Raw genomic sequence first — 16,485 nt, 5'->3', positions numbered from 1 at the left:
GAAAATAGGTGCAGGAGCAGGCCATTTGGCCCTTCGAGCCTGCACCACCATTCAATAAGATCATGGCTGATCATTCACCTCAGTACCCCTTTCCTGCTTTCTCTCCATACCCCTTGCTCCCTTTAGCCGTAAGAGCCATATCTAACTCTCTCTTGAATATATCCAATGAACTAGCATCAACAACTCTCTGCAGTAGGGAATTCCACAGGATAACAAGTCTCTGAGTGAAGAGGTTTCTCCTCATCTCAGTCCTAAATGGCTTACCCCTTATCCTTAGACTATGTCCAATATCGGGAACATTCTTCCTGTATCTAACCTGTCCAGTCCTGTCAGAATTTTATATGTTTCTATGAGATCCCCTCTCATCCTTCGAAACTCCAGTGACTACAGGCCCAGTCGATCCAGTCTCTCCTCATATGTCAGTCCTCCCATCCCGGGAATCAGTCTGGTGAACCTTTGCTGTCCTTCCTCAGATTAGGAGACCAAAACTGAACACAATATTCCAGGTGAGGCCTCACTAAGGCCCTGTACAACTGCAGTAAGACCTCCCTGCTCCTATACTCAAATCCCCTAGCTATGAAGGCCAACATACCATTTGCCTTCTTCACCGCCTGCTGTACCTGCATGCCAACTTTCAATGACTGATGTACCATGACACCCAGGTCTCGTTGCACCTCCACTTTTCCTAATCTGCCGCCATTCAGATAATATTCTGCCTTTGTGTTTTTGCCACCAAAGTGGATAACCTCACATTTATCCACATTATATTGCATCTACCACTCATTTGCCCACTCACCTAATCTGTCCAAGTCACCCTGCAGCCTTTTAGTGTCCTCCTCACAGCTCACACCGCCACCCAGCTTAGTGTCATCTGTTGACTTGGAGATATTACACTCAATTCCCTCATCCAAATCATTAATGTATATTGTAAATAGCTGGGGTCCCAGCACTGAGCCCTGCGGTACCCCACTAGTCACTGCCTGCCATTCTGAAAAGGACCCATTTATCCCGACTCTCTGCTTCCTGTCTGCCAACCAGTTCTCTATCCACGTCAGTACATTACCCCCAATACCATGTGCTTTAATTTTGCACACCAATCTCTTGTGTGGGACCTTGTCAAAAGCCTTTTGAAAGTCCAAATACACCACATCCACTGGTTTTCCCTTGTCTACTCTACCAGTTATATTCTCAAAAAATTCTCGAAGATTTGTCAAGCAGGATTTCCCTTTCATAAATCCATGCTGACTTGGACCGATCCCATCACTGCTTTCCAAATGTGCTACTATTTCATCTTTAATAATTGATTCCAACATTTTCCCCACTACTGATGTCAGACTAACCGGTCTATAATTACCTGTTTTCTCTCTCCCTCCTTTCTTAAAAAGTGCTGTTACATTAGCTACCCTCCAGTCCATAGGAACCGATCCAGAGTCGATAGACTGTTGGAAAATGATCACCAATGAATCCACTATTTCTAGGGCTAATCCTTAAGTACTCTGGGATGCATACTATCAGGCCCCGGGGATTTATCGGCCTTCAATCCCATCAATTTCCCCAACACAATTTCCTGCCCAATAAGGATTTCCTTCAGTTCCTCCTTCTCACTAGACCCTCGCTTCCTTAGTATTTCCGGAAGGTTATTTGTGTCTTCCTTCGTGAAGACAGAACCAAAGTATTTGTTTAACTGGTCCGCCATTTCTTTGTTCCCCATTATAAATTCATCTGAATCTGACTGCAAGGGACCTACGTTTGTCTTCACTAATCTTTTTCTCTTCACATCTATAGAAGATTTTGCAGTCAGTTTTTATGTTCCCAGCAAGCTTCCTCTCATACTCTATTTTCCCCCTCCTAATTAAACCCTTTGTCCTCCTCTGCTGAATTATAAAATTCTCCCAGTCCTCAGGTTTGCTGCTTTTTCTGGCCAATTTATATGCCTCTTCCTTGGATTTAACACTATCCTTAATTTCCCTTGTTAGCCACGGTTGAGCCACCTTCCCCGTTTTATTTTTACTCCAGACAGGGATGTACAATTGTTGAAGTTCATGCATGTGATCTTTAAATGTTTGCCATTGCCTATCCACCGTCAACCCTTTAAGTATCACTCGCCAGTCTATTCTAGCCAATGCACGTCTCATACCATCGAAGTTACCTTTCCTTAAGTTGAGGACCCTAGTCTCTGAATTAACTGTGTCACTCTCCATCTTAATAAAGAATTCTACCATATTATGGTCACTCTTCCCCAAGGGGCCTCGCGCAACAAGATTGCTAATTAGTCCTTTCTCATTACACATCACACAGTCTAGGATGGCCAGCCCTCTAGTTGGCTCTTCGACATATTGGTCTGGAAAACCATCCCTAATACACTCCAGAAAATCCTCCTCCACCGCATTGCTACCAGTTTGGTTAGCCCAATCAATATGTAGATTAAAGTCGCCCATGATAACTGCTGTATCTTTATTGCATGCATCCCTAATTTCTTGTTTGATGCTGTCCCCAACTTCACTACTACTGTTTGGTGCTCTGTGCACAACTCCCACTCGTGTTTTCTGCCCTTTGGTATTCCGTAGCTCCACCCATACCAATTCCACATCATCCAAGCTAATGTCCTTCCTTACTATTGCATTAATTTCCTCTTTAACCAGCAATGCCACCCCACCTCCTTTTCCTATCTGTCTATCCTTTCTAAATGTTGAATACCCCTGGATGTTGAGTTCCCAGCCTTGGTCACCCTGGAGCCATGTCTCTGTGATGCCAATTACATCATATCCGATAACTGCTATCTGCGCAGTTAATTTGTCCACCTTATTGCAAATACTCCTCGCATTGAGGCACAGAGCCTTCAGGCTTGTCTTTTTAACACACTTTGCCCCTTTAGAATTTTGCTGTTATGTGCCCCTTTTTGCTTTTTGCCTTGGGTTTCTCTGCCCTCCACTTTTACTTTTCTTCTTTCTATCTTTTGCTTCTGCCCCCATTCTACTTCCCTCTGTCTCCCTGCATAGGTTCCCATCCCCCTGCCATATTAGATTAACTCCTCCCCAACAGCATTAGCAAACACTCCCACTAGGACATTGGTTCCGGTCCTGCCCAGGTGCAGACCGTCCGGTTTGTACTGGTCCCACCTCCCCCAGAACCGGTTCCAATGTCCCAGGAATTTGAATCCCTCCCTTCTGCACCACTCCTCAAGCCACGTATTCATCGGAGCTATTCTGCGATTCCTACTCTGACTAGCACGTGGCACTGGTAGCAATCCTGAGATTACTACTTTTGAGGTCCTACTTTTTAATTTAGTTCCTAGCTCCCTAAATTCGTCTTGTTGGACCTCATCCCGTTTTTTACCTATATATGCACTACGACAACTGGCTGTTTACCCTCCCCCTTCAAAATGTCCTGCACCCGTTCCGAGACACCCTTGACTCTTGCACCAGGGAGGCAACATACTATCCTGGAATCTCGGTTGCGGCCGCAGAAACGTCTATCTATTCCCCTTACAATTGAATCCCCTATCACTATCGCTCTCCTACTCTTTTTCCTGTCCTCCTGTGCAGCAGAGCCACCCACGGTGCCATGAACTTGGCTGCTGCTGCTCTCTCCTGATGAGTCATCCCCCTCAACAGTACCCAAAGCGGTGTATCTGTTTTGCAGGGGGATAACCGCAGGGGACCCCTGCACTACCTTCCTTCCACTGCTCTTCCTGTTGGTCTCCCATCCCCTATTTGGTTGTGTAACCTTTACCTGTGGTAAGACCAACTCACTAAACGTGCTAGTCACGTCATTCTCAGCAACGTGGATGCTCCAGAGTAAATCCACCCACAGCTCCAGTGCCACAATGCGGTTTGTCAGGTGCTGCAAGCGGATGCACTTCCCGCACATGTAGTCGTCAGGGACACTGGAAGCGTCCCTGACTTTGAGATATTAGGGCGGGTGACCAGAAGCTTGGTCAAATAGGTAGGTTTTTAGGAGCTTCTTAAAGGAGGGTAGAAAGGCGGAGAGGTTTAGAGAGGGAATTCAAGAGCTTGGGGCCCAGGCAGCTGAAGGCACGGCCGCCAGTGGTTGGGCGATAAAAATAGGGGATGCTCAAGAGGGCAGAATTGGAGGAGCGCAGAGATCTCAGAGGAGGTTACAGAGATAGTGAGAGAGTGGGGTGTGAGGCTATGGAGGGATTTGAACACAAGGATGAGAATTTTAATTGTTCTGCATCTGAAAGATGCAGCAGTGAAAGACAACAACTGGAAACTAAAACAGGGCTGCTAATTATTGACAAGCTGACGTCGCTAATGAATGCTTGCTGCCTGAATGTGGTCAGCAGGAAGCTTTTCAGAATTTCAGATATCAATATTCCCACTCTGGGAAAAAAAAAAGCTTCTTGAAGTGGCCAAACAGGACAGATTATGTAGACCCACGGGATATGATTTATGTCTGACGTGACAACTTACGAGTAATAGAGCTACGAGTGAGTTATGACTTGTGCCATGAGTGGGATATATATGGTATCCGTTGGGTTTTCGTAATGCATTCTGTCTTAAACTATATGTTAAAAGTTAATTGAAACATTAAGTGACATTAATTGGATAAAAAGGTAAAAAAAGGATGGGTTTAATGTTCTGGATCACTGCGGTCTTATTTCAGTGGAGCTGGAGGCAGTGTGAAGGCGAATTGGTCTGTTTCCTGTGGCTCAAAGACATGGTGGTAAAAACAGAGAGACAGACTATTATCTGAATGGTGACAGATTAGGAAAAGGGCAGGTGCAACGAGACCTGGGTGTCATGGTACATCAGTCATTGAAGGTTGGCATGCAGGTACAGCAGGCGGTTAAGAAAGCAAATGGCATGTTGGCCTTCATAGCGAGGGGATTTGAGTACAGGGGCAGGGAGGTGTTGCTACAGTTGTACAGGGCCTTGGTGAGGCCACACCTGGAGTATTGTGTACAGTTTTGGTCTCCTAACTTGAGGAAGGACATTCTTGCTATTGAGGGAGTGCAGCGAAGATTCACCAGACTGATTCCCGGGATGGTGGGACTGACCTATCAAGAAAGACTGGATCAACTGGGCTTGTATTCACTGGAGTTCAGAAGAATGAGAGGGGACCTCATAGAAACGTTTAAAATTCTGACGGGTTTAGACAGGTTAGATGCAGGAAGAATGTTCCCAATGTTGGGGAAGTCCAGAACCAGGGGTCACAGTCTAAGGATAAGGGGTAAGCCATTTAGGACCGAGATGAGGAGAGACTTCTTCACCCAGAGAGTGGTGAACCTGTGGAATTCTCTGCCACAGAAAGTGGTTGGGGCCAATTCACTAAATATATTCAAAAGGGAGTTAGATGAAGTCCTTACTACTCGGGGGATCAAGGGGTATGGCGAGAAAGCAGGAAGCGGGTACTGAAGTTTCATGTTCAGCCATGAACTCATTGAATGGCGGTGTAGGCTAGAAGGGCTGAATGGCCTGCTCCTGCACCTATTTTCTATGTTTCTATGTTTCTATGACTTAGTGGGTAGCCCACTTGCCTCTGAGTCAGAAGGTTGTGGGTTCAAGTCCAACTCCAGAGACTTGAGCACATAAATCTAGGCTGACACTCCAGTGCAGTACTGACGGAGTGCTACACTTGGCTGTAAAGCACTTGAGATGTCTGGTGGTTGTGAAAGGCGCTGTATAAGTGCAAGACTTTCTTTATTTTCTTTGTTTTGCGTCCGGATTTAGAATGGTGACCTTTTCAAAATTCAACATACAAGACATTAGTTAGGCCAAGGGATTATTGTGCACAGTTCTGGGCACCATTATAGGAAGCATATTAGAGCTTGGTAAGAGTACAACGACGATTTACGAGAATGATACTGGAAATAAGACTGAGTAGTTATGAAGAAAGGTGTGAAAAATTGGAGCTTTTTCAAGGAAACACTGAGACAGGAGGCTGAGACAGGAGTTGAACACAGATTTTCCAACTTATAAAAAACTTCGAGCCTATAAATAGTGAAAGATTGTTTCCACTGGATGTGAATCGGTAATAAATGGTCACAGACTCAGGATTATCACTACAAGGATGAAGGGGAAACTCAGAACCATTTTCTTCAAGCAGAGGTTACTGCAACGTGAAATCCTTTACTATAAGTGGCTATCGAGAGAGATATCATTTAAAGAGTAAATATTTGAAAAGGACACGTATAAAAGGGTATGAGGAAAGGACTGGGAAATGGAATCAGATAGCTCAGCTGAAGAGTTAGCATCAGCATAATAAGAAAGAAAAAAAATAACGCCTTTCACGGCCACCCCAAAGCGCTTTACAGCCAATGTAGTACTTTTGGAGTGTAGTCGCTGTTGTAATGTAGGAAACGCAGCAGCAGCCGCCAATTTGCGCACAGCAAGCTCCCACAAAACCAATCTGTTTTTAGTTATGTTGATTGAGGGATAAATATTGGCCCCAGGACACCGGGGATAACTCCCCTGCACTTCTTCGAAAAAGTGCCATGGGATCTTTTACATTCACCTGAGAGCAGACGGGGCCTCAGTTTAAGGTCTCATCCGAAAGACAGCACCTCTGACAGTGCAGCACTCACTCAGCACTGCACTGGAGTGTCAACCTAGATTTATGTGCTTAAGTCCCTGGAGTGGGACTTGAACCCACAACCTTCTGACTCAGAGGCAAGAGAGTGCTACCCACTGAGCCACAGCTGACACCAGCAAGCTGAATGGCCCCCTTCTGTGCTTTAATTTCTGATTCTATCTCTCTTTAAAATAATTTTTCAGAGGAAAACATAGTTGCAATAATTGGAATACAACATGATGGCACCTCCATTAAATGTGAAAAACATTTCTTTGAAATGATATCAGATAAGGTAGAAGACAAATTCACAGACTGCAGCATACCATAAAACCTGGCAACTTGATGTTTATTTCCCACCTAATCCTCATCAAATACCTTTTTCTGCAACAAGCTCAAATGATCTGAATCATGGAGTTGGAGGAGAGGGAAAGAGAGGTTAGGGTTGAATAGTGGAGATGTAAAGATTGATGAATACCCTCGAGATTTGTTTGATTGTACAGAGCCTCCCCTCAGAACACTCAACAGATGGGATAGAGTCCAAGAATTTTAATTTTTAAAAATGTATTTGTTCCTGGGATGTGGGCATCGCTGACAAGGCCGGAATTTATTGCCCATCCCTAATTGCCCTTGAGAAGGTGGTAGTGAGCCGCCTTCTTGAACCGCTGCAGTCCGTGTGGTGAAGGTGCTCCCACAGTGCTGTTAGGGAGGGAGTTCCAGGATTGTGACCCAGCGACGAATATTTCCAAGTCAGGATGGTATGTAACTTGGAGGGAAACATGGAGGTGGTGGTGTTCCCATGCGTGTGCTGCCCTTGTCCTTCTAGGCGGTAGAGGTCGCGGGTTTGGGAGGTGCTGCCGAAGATAGAGTAGAATAGTCTGTGGAATGAGTGGGCTTGATGAGATGAGTGGCTTTTCCTCACTTCGCATTTCCTAATGAAGTCTCTACCTTGTCGACTGTAAGGATACTATGTGACATCAGTTTTGCCAGTCTTTCTCCCAGAGGGTGATGGAGGTCTGGAACTCACTGCCTGAAAGGGTGGCAGAGGCAGCAACCCGAATCGCATTTAAAAAGTACTTGGATGTGCACTTGAAATGCCGTAACGTACAGAGTTACAGACCGAGTACTGGAAGATAGGATTAGGCTGGACAGCTCTTTGTCTGCCGGTACGGACACGATGGGCTGAATTGCCTCCTTCTGCGCTCTGAATTTCTATTAACCTATGATTCTATGATTCTCAACCTTGTTCCTAGTGGCCACACATTCATGTAACAAAACTGCCCATAATTCAGTATGAAATTGGCAGTGTCTCTCGGGTTCACACCCCTGAAATGAGCTTCCGACCACATATCTTTGACATAACTAAGACCGTCTATTTCCACCTCCGTAACATCGCCCGTCTCCGCCCTTGTCTCAGCTCATACGCCGCTGAAACCCTCATCCATGCCTTTGTTACCTCGAGACTTGACTATTCCAATGCACTCCTGGCTGGCCTCCCACATTTCTACCCGAGGTAAACTAGAGGTGATCCAAAACTCAGCTGCCCGTGTCCTAACTCGCACCAAGTCCTGCTCACCCAGCGCCCCTGTGCTCGCTGACCTACATTGGCTCCCGGTTAAGCAACGCCTCAATTTCAAAATTCTCATCCTTATTTTCAAATCCCTCCATAGCCTCGCCCCTCCCTAGCTCTGTAGCACCCCCTCCAACCCTCCAACCTTCCGAGATATCTGTGCTCCTATAATTCTGCCCTCTTGAGCATCCCTGATTATAATCACTCCACCATTGGTGGCGTGCCTTCTGTTGCCGAGGCCCGAAACTCTGGAATTCCCTCCTAAACCTCTCCGCCTCTCTATCTCCTTTTCCTCCTCAAAACCTACCACTTTGACCAAGCTTTTGATCACCTGGCCTAATTTCTCCTTATGTGGCTCGGTGTCAAATTTTTTGTCTTATAATACTCCTGTGAAGCGCCTTGGGACGTTTTACTACGTTAAAGGTGCTATATAAATACACGTCGTTGTTGTTGCAGTAGGAGTGGCCTTCGAGGGTTGGGTTTTAAGGCATATTGTCAGGACGAGAGCTTCCCTCTGCACCTCTGCTGTACTTGACCTGGGAATGCTTGATGACAGATGTGAGAAACATGTTTCATTCCCCAGCACTGCCACAAACAACAGTCAAAAAAATCTCATTGCAAAGAAGATGCTAATGAAATAATTGAATTAAAAAAGAATTTGATGTGGCCGTAATCGAATTTCTGTCATGAACTCAAAGCTGTTCATTGGCTTTGTATCAAGTCATTCCCTGCTGTGGTGCAACTTGGGATGAATCAGCTCAATCTCATTCACTATTGTCCAAGGAAGAAATATATATTGAGTCACGTCAAGTTTCTTAAGTCCCTTGTTCCTTCAATAAACAAAGCCAATTATATGAAGAACAAGCAGTGTCTGGCAGCGCGGTACAAGCTTGTAATGTGCTCCAGGGCTCAGTTGACATTTTAAACCGTGAGGGCCCACCGCAAGTAGCTGATCCTTTTTCCAACCAGTCTAACGTGTCGCAGCCTTGTACTTGCTTGCAAATGCCCTTTTAGTTTTTGTTCCTGATTTCCCCCCACCCCTCCCCCCAATGGTATTGCTGATGGATGGTCGGGGCTCTGGTTCTCTACCATTCATTTCCAGAAGGGTTGTCTCAATCGCCTGCCGTAATGTGGGTGGAAGATTGGCAGAAGCTCCAGAGACACGGGGTGGGAGGTAACTTTAAGCCCCAAAAACAGGTGGGTTGTGGTGAGGTGGAAAGTTAAAACATTTTACATTTCAAAACCAAACACAACCCACCTTAAACCCACCCGGTTAAAGAAAAAGCAAGACTTGCATTTATATAGCACCTGTCATTTCCCACATTACAACAGTGACTACACTTCAAAAATAATTCATTGGCTGTGAAACACTTTGGGACGTCCTGAGGATGCAAAAGGTGCTATATAAATGCAAGTTCTTGTAGTTTGAATTAAGAGGAGTAGACAGCAATGCAATAGTTTTAATTTAGAATTCCAATCCTTCTTTAATACTCAAAATACCATCAGCTGTAATAAGCTTCCATCAGCAGTTTGAGTGTGTCTGGTCCAGAACAGTTTCTCAATTAATACTTTGCTTTCGATCCAAGTACCATTGCTTAATGAATACAGAGTGAGTGTGTGATCAGATTGGCTGCATTTCATTTTGACCAAAGACAGGTAGTAAAATTACTGTACCACTTACATGAAGCAATAGAAGTCAGATTTGTGATAAGGTTGCGATGATTGATTCTGCATCGCAGAAAAGAACAAAGAGCTCATAAACTAATGTGGGAAAAATCACTCCGGCAGGCCCACATTCAAGGGTTACAGTGACGGAATTCTGTTCTGGGATGGGATTCCAGGATTCTTAAAGGTGATTTGAACATAAGAAATTAGGAGCAGGAGTAGGCCATGCTGCCTCTCGGGCCTGCTCCGCCATTCAATAAGATCAGGGCTGATCTTCGACCTCAACTCAACATGGGAGCGGTAGCATAGTGGTTATGTTACTCGACTAATAATCCAGAGATTTAGAGGTGTGAGTTCAAATCCCACCATGGCAGTTAGGGAATTTAAAATCAGTTAATTAAATAAATCTGGAATGCTAGTATCAGTAATGGTGACCATGTGTGGTGTAAGAATAAAAGGGGAAGGTGGCTCAACTGTGGCTCATGAGGGAAATTGGGGAAAGTGTTAAATCCAAGGAAGAGGCATATAGATTGGCCAGAAAAAGCTGGGAGAAATTTAGTATTCAGCAGAGGAGGACTAAGGGTTTAATTAGGAGGGGGGAAATAGAGTATGAAAGTAAGTTTGCGGGGAACATAAAAACTGACTGCAAAAGCTTCTAACAGATATGTGAAGAGAAAAAGATTAGTGAAGACAAATGTAGGTCCCTTGCAGTCAAAATCTGGGGAATTCATAAGGGGGAACAAGGAAATGGCAGACCAATTGAACAAATACTTTGGTTCTGTCTTCACTAAGGAAGACACAAATAACCTCCTGAAAATACGAGGGGACCGAGGGCCGAGTGGGAAGGAGGAACTGAAGGAAATTCTTATTAGTTAGGGAGACTGAAGGCCGATAAATCCCCAGGGCCTGATAGTCTGCATCCCAGAGTACTTAAGGAAGTGGCCCTAGATTTTCCAACATTCTATAGACTGTGTATCAATTCCTCTGGATTGGAGGGTAGTGAATGTAACCCCACTTTTTAAAAAAAAGGAGGGAGAGAGAAAACAGGCAATTATAAACTGGTTAGCCTGACATCGGTGGTGGGGAAAATGCTGGAATCAATTAGTAACGATGTAATAGCAGTGCATTTGGAAAGCAGTGACAGGATCGGTCCAAGTCAGCATGGATTTATGAAAGGGAAATCATGCTTGACAAATCCTCTAGAATTTTTTGAGGATGTAACTCGTAGAGTGGATAAGGGAGAACCAGTGGATGTGGTGTATTTGGACTTTCAAAAGGCTTTTGACAAGGTCCCACACAAGAGATTAGTGTGCAAAATTAAGGCACGTGGTATTGGGGGTAATGTATTGACGTGGATAGAGAACTGGTTGGCAGACAGGAAGCAAAGAGTGGCAATAAACGGGTCCTTTTCAGAATGCCAGGCAGTGACTAGTGGGGTACCGCAAGGTTCAGTTCTGGGACCGCAGCTGCTTACAATATACATTAATGATTTAGACGAAGGAATTGAATGTAATGTCTCCAAGTTTGCCGATGACACTAAGCTGGGTGACAGTGCGAGCTGCGAGGAGGCTGCTAGGAGGGTCCAGGGTGACTTGGACAGGTTAGGTGAGTGGGTAAATGCATGGCAGATGCAGTATAATGTGGATGTGTGAGGTTATCCACTTTGGTGGCAAAAACATGAAGGCAGATTATTACCTGAATGGTGACAAATTAGTAAAAGGGGAGGTGCAACGAGACCTGGGTGTCATGGTACATCAGTCATTGAAGGTAGGCATGCAGGTACAGCAAGCAGTAAAGAACGCAAATGGCATGCTGGCCTCCATAGCGAGGGGATTTGAGTATAGGAGCAGGGAGGCCTTACTGCAGTTGTACAAGGCCTTGGTGAGACCACACACCTTGAATATTGTGTGCAGTTTTTGTCTCCTAATCTGAAGAAGGACATTCTGCTATTGAGGGAGTGCAGCGAAGGTTCACCAGACTGATTCCCGGGATGGCAGGACAGACATATGAAGAAAGACTGGATCGACTAGGCTTATATTCACTGTAATTTAGAAGAATGAGAGGGGATCTCATAGAAACATATAAAATTCTGATGGGATTGGACAGGTTAGATGCAGGAAGAATGTTCCCGATGTCGGGGAAGTCTAGAACCAGGGGTCACAGTCTAAGGATAAGGGGTAAGCCATTTAGGACCGAGATGAGGAGAAACTTCTTCACTCAGAGAATTGTGAACCTGTGGAATTCTCTACCACAGAAAGTTATTGAGGCCAGTTTGTTAGATATTTTCAAAAGGGAGTTAGATGTAGCCCTTACGGCTAAAGGGATCAAGGGGTATGGAGAGAAAGCAGGAATGGGGTACTGAAGTTGCATGATCAGCCATGATCATATTGAATGGTGGTGCAGACTCGAAGGGACGAATGGCCTACTCCTGCACCTACTTTCGATGTTTCTTTGTGACTACCTGATTGTTGTAAAAAACCATCTGATTCATTAATGGAAGGAAATCTGCTGTTCTTACCCAGTCTGGCCTATATGTGACTCCAGACACACAGCAATGTGGCTGACTCTTAACTGCCCCCTGAAATGGCCGAGCAAGCCATTCAGTTGTACCAAACCACTACAACAAAGTCATTGTGGGATTAACTTCACCACACAGATTGCAGTGGTTCAAGAAGGCAGCTCACTGCCACCTTCTCAAGGGCAATTAGGGATGGGCAATAAATGCTGGCCTTGCCAGCGATGCCCACATCCAATGAATCTTTTTAAAAACTCCACTTTCCTGCCCTATCCCTATATCAACTTGGAACTGCATTGTGCGATTCTGACTGTTTTATTTCCTGGAAAATCTTACCCATATTAAAAAAAAATGTTTAAGTCAAGGAAAGAGATGCTGAAGAATGTCAGCAAGTGCTCCACTCTGACCCCATGTGTCTTAACTCCAACGGCAGAAAAATGCTTCCTATTGCACCAATGTGACGTCTCCCATTCCACCACCAGCCCTCCTTGGGCTATGCTTGTGGCTCACTTCTGCTCAACAGGTTTAAATAGTGAGTAGAGAGGAACTGCAATCGGAAAATCTAAGCTGATGTGTCTGTTGAACTCCTTCACACTGCACATATCACCGTAATATTCTCAAAGAGTATTTTGTAGGAGAATGTCTGAGAGAAACCAAAGGGCCTTTGGAAAAAGACTCTGAAGGAGACAAAAAGATGGGTGGAAACTTGAGGTGGGAAGCATCACAATAAATAATCTCTGAAAGGGATCTGAAATTGGCTTTTGCTCATTCGAATGTCAGCTCAGTTATCCTGTAGGGATTGCAGACATACATCCAAATAATAAATAATATATTTTCCAAAAGCATAAATGTTCATCCTTCAGGGACCAGTCTGGCCTTTCGAGCTCACATCTGTTAAATCTGTAGCAGTTGATCCATTGAAAGACATCTCCTCCACAACGCCATGGATTTTTGAGCTTTGGCCAAGACATCGTCAGTTACCAAATCCCGTTAGAAGATTATCTTGCCTGCATCAATGAAGTCCACTCTTTTCCCTCTAGAGGCCAGAGTCTCGAACCCGTTGAATAGGCAATAAAGATTTTTCTGTTGTTAACCAAACATTACCTGCTAAAGATAGCAAGCAGGATAGCAGTTCTATCCTCTTGTATATAGGGAATGAGATTTGCAGCAGCAGAGTGTACATTTCCATCACTAGCTGATTAAGGAAGGACCTTGATCAGCCCTTGAATTGGTCAGCCAGCAAATTGACAGAAAATGGAATTTACATCTGAGTGGTGCATATGGAATGGACATCCCAGTAGCTCCTGAGGTACAGAACCTCAGCATCACTTATAAATTAGCCTTAGGTACAGCCAGCCAAGCCTACTCTGGAAACACAGCATCCCTTTTTATCTGAATCCATTAATAGGACAATAGATATTAGTCCCAATTTTCCATGTCTGGCCAAAACAGGGTTGAGCGGGCCCATGATGGAGGCTGCACAGCGGGTGAACCATGCCAAATCTGCTGACAGGAGCCCCTCCCCTTAATTTGAAGAGGCTGCTGACACATGAAAAGTTGGTGCAGAGAGCTGGGCCTGCAGCACACGTGCCTGGTGATAAGGCAACCTGGCGAAGGGACAGGGAGAGTCAGCATGGATTTGTTAAAGGAAGATCATGTTTGACCAACTTGATTGAATTTGTCGAGAAGGTAACCAGGAGGGTCGATGAGGGTAGTGCGTACAATGTAGTGTATATGGACTTCAGCAAAGCTTTTGATAAGGTTCCACATGGCAGACTGGTCACGAAGGTTAAAGCCCATGGGATCCAGGGCAAAGTGGCAAGTTGGATCCAAAATTGGCTTAGAGGTAGGAAGCAAAGGGTAATGGTTGATGTATGTTTTTGTGACTGGAAGGATGTTTCCAGTGGGGTTCTGCAGGGCTCAGTACTGGGTCCCTTGCTTTTTGTGGTATACATCAGTGACCTAGATTTGAATATAGGGGGTATGATTAATAAGTTTGCAGATTACACTAAAATTGGCTGTGTGGTTAATAATGAAGTGGAAAGTCATGGACTGCAGGAGGATATCAATCCACTGGTCAGGTGGGCAGAGCAGTGGCAAATGGAATTTAATTTGGGGAAGTGTGAGGTGATGCACTTGGGGAGGGCTAATAAGGAAAGGGTTAAACGGTAGGCCACTTAGAAGTGTAGATGAACAAAAGAACCTTGGAGTGTTTGTCCACCGATCCCTGAACGTAGTAGGCCAGGTGGTTAAGAAGGCATACGGAATGCTGGTGCAGACTCGAAGGGCCGAATGGCCTACTCCTGCACCTATTTTCTATGTTTCTATTTTCTGTGTTGCCTTTATTGGCTGAGGCATAGAATACAAGAGCAGAGAGGTTATGCTTAAATTGTATAATACACTGGTTAGGCCACAGCTGGAGTACTGCGTGCAGTTCTGGTCGCCGTATTATAGGAAGGACGTGATTGCACTGGAGAGGGTGCAGAGGAGATTTATGAGGATGCTGCCTGGAATGGAGAATCTTAGCTATGAGGACAGATTGGATAGGCTGGGTTTGTTCTCCTTGGAACAGAGGAGGCTGAGGGGAGATCTCATTGAGGTGTATAAAATTTTGAGGGGCCTGGATATGGTGGATAGCAAGGGCCTATTTCCCTTGGTGGAGGGGTCAATTACGAGGGGGCATAGGTTTAAGGTGGTTGGTGGAAGGGTTAGAGGGGATTTGAGGGGAAGCTTCTTCACGCAGAGGGTGGTGGGGGTCTGGAACTCGCTGCCTGGAAGGGTGGTAGAGGCAGAAACCCTCACCACATTTAAAAGGTGCTTGGATGTGCACTTGAAGTGCCATAACCTGCAGGGTTACGAACCGAGAGCTGGTAAGTGAGATTAGACTGGATAACCTCTTGTTGGTTGGCGCAGACACGATAATATGTACATCATGAAATCTAATATGGCCAGAATGATGATCTGGAGTAGTTTCGATTGCCTGGATGGGTCGGAGAGAAATTTTCCCAGATTTCTTTTCCCCAATTGGCCTGGGTTTTTTCTGGTTTTTGCCTCTCCCAGGAGATCGCATGGCTCCGGTTGGGGTGGAGTGTAGAATGTTTCGGTGCAAGGGGTGTCGCAGTTGTGTGGGGCGGACTGGTTGGGCTGGGTGTTCTTTATCTTTCTGCCATTGTTCATTGTTCATAGGTTTATATGTAACCTTCAGGGCTGCTGACTGAGGGTCGTGTGGCTCTTTGTTGGCCAGCGCCAACATGATGGGCCGAAATGGCCTTCTGCGCTGTAAATTTCTATGTTTCTCTAACCGTGCAGCACTCCCTCAGCACTGCACTGGAGTGTCGGCCTATAATTTTGTGCTCAAGTCTCTGGAGTGGGACTTGAACCCACAACCTTTCTATGTTTACATGACGGAGCATCACTTCAAGGGCTGCTCGCTCGCCCGAAAATGGAAAGTTGTGGTCGTGACAGAAAAATGGCCTACTTGCCCACAACGGAGCAAGGCACCGTGGGCAGCGCTGCTACCTCTGATGTTGAAGCGCTGGGAGGTCCTGCTGCAGGAGGTGCACTAAAGGAGAGTTGCCCTACTTGAGTCTGAAGGCCACCTTCCAGTAAAAGGTCAGGTGGAAGCTGCATGGAGGGAGACCACCAACCAAGTCAAAACAGTCACCCAGCTCCCTTGTGCCTGGCTGCAAATGAGAGAGACATTTCCTGGTATCGGGAGGAAGGAAAAAGGATCTGCACTGCTCAGTTTTGCTCACATTTCTCGTGGGACCTGTCAACCATGACACTGGGAGGTACCATTGTACACAAGCATTGCACTTTTTCTCATGCATTCAGTGTGCCTAAGTTCCATGGCACCTTTTTCTTGGAGGTGGAAGGGTCAGCTAAGGAACAGCAAACAGATGCCGCAGCTCCATAATAAAGAATCCCAAGGTGCTTCACAGGAGCGACTATCAAGACAAAATTTGACACCAAGCCACATCAGGAGATATTAGGGCAGATGACCAAAAGCTTGGTCAAAGAGGTAGGTTTTAAGGAGCGTCTTAAAGGGGGAGAGAGGGGTAGAGAGGCGGAGAGGTTTAGGGAGGGAGTTCCAGAGCTTATGGCCTTGGCAGCTGAAGGCACGGCCACCGATGGTGGAGCGATGGAAATCGGGGTACACGAGAGCAGAATTGGAGGAAAGCAGTTTCCCAGAGTGAAATGCCTG

General features: G+C 45.5%; 1 protein-coding gene across 3 annotated transcripts in view; it reads left to right on the top strand.

Annotated features, from left to right (window-relative positions):
- The window catches only part of LOC139240933 (acid-sensing ion channel 1B-like), a 357,576-nt gene that overhangs the window by 320,286 nt on the left and 20,805 nt on the right, over positions 1-16,485 (top strand). The gene's annotated exons all lie outside the window — the stretch shown is intronic.

The sequence above is a fragment of the Pristiophorus japonicus genome, chromosome X (genome assembly GCF_044704955.1).
Source record: "Pristiophorus japonicus isolate sPriJap1 chromosome X, sPriJap1.hap1, whole genome shotgun sequence".
Classification (NCBI taxonomy): domain Eukaryota; kingdom Metazoa; phylum Chordata; class Chondrichthyes; family Pristiophoridae; genus Pristiophorus; species Pristiophorus japonicus.
The sequence above is the reverse complement of the archived record's forward strand: the minus strand, read 5'-3'. Positions and strand labels throughout refer to the sequence as shown.